A 1,257-nucleotide genomic window follows, 5' to 3' on the forward strand; every position below is an offset into this window, starting at 1 on the left:
AGATACGATCTCCCCAGCGTGTTTACAGGAGGTATTCAGAGACCTGGATTGGGAAGAATTGGGGATAAAAGTTAATGGAGAATACCTTAGTAACTTGCGATTCGCTGATGATATTGCCTTGCTTAGTAACTCAGGGGACCAATTGCAATGCATGCTCACTGACCTGGAGAGGCAAAGCAGAAGAGTGGGTCTAAAAATTAATCTGCAGAAATCTAAAGTAATTCTTAGCAGTCTCGGAAGAGAACAGCAATTTACAATAGGCAGCGAGGCACTGGAAGTCGTAAGGGAATACATCTACTTAGGGCAGGTAGTGACGGCGGATCCGGATCATGAGACGGAAAGAATCAGAAGAATAAGAATGGGCTGGGGTGCGTTTGGCAGGCATTCTCAGATTATGAATGAACAGCAGCTTTCCATTATCCCTCAAGAGAAAAGTATATAATAGCTGTGTCTTACCAGTACTCACCTACGGGGCAGAAACCTGGAGGCTTACGAAAAGGGTTCTACTCAAATTGAGGACGACGCAACGAGCTATGGAAAGAAGAATGATAGGTGTAACGTTAAGGGATAAGAAAAGAGCAGATTGGGTGAGGGAACAAACGCGAGTTAATGACATCTTAGTTGAAATCAAGAAAAAGAAATGGGCATGGGCAGGACATGTAATGAGGAGGGAAGATAACCGATGGTCATTAAGGGTTACGGACTGGATCCCAAGGGAAGGGAAGCGTAGCAGGGGGCGGCAGAAAGTTAGGTGGGCGGATGAGATTAAGAAGTTTACAGGCATGGCATGGCCACAATTAGTACATGACCGGGGTTGTTGGAGAAGTATGGGAGAGGCCTTTGCCCTGCAGTGGGCGTAACCAGGCTGATGATGATGATGATGACCGGTTCGCCATTGACACTCAATGTGTTAAAAGCTCTACATCGAACTTGTATAGTTATCTACGCCTGTAACGAATCTACTCCTATCGATGTCTTACCTGCTTTCTTTCTACCAATAGCCTAGAGGCATCGTGCTTATCTCGACTGTTGACCGGTTACCCATTCCATCCGCTTTAAATCCCAGAGCTTCTGGATAATGGACCTTTCCTACGGTTCTCGCTGGGCGAATACCTTCGTATTCCATTTTGAGTCGATGAGTTGTCTCCGGAGTTTTGCTGCAGCACACAGCGAATATTTGCTCTGGTATGATTTTGTCCTTAGCAACGAGCACGGATCTCAAAAAGCGGATTGTTCTTTCTAATTTCTTTCTTGACA

This window comes from Dermacentor variabilis, chromosome 2 (genome assembly GCF_050947875.1).
Source record: "Dermacentor variabilis isolate Ectoservices chromosome 2, ASM5094787v1, whole genome shotgun sequence".
Lineage (NCBI taxonomy): Eukaryota > Metazoa > Arthropoda > Arachnida > Ixodida > Ixodidae > Dermacentor > Dermacentor variabilis.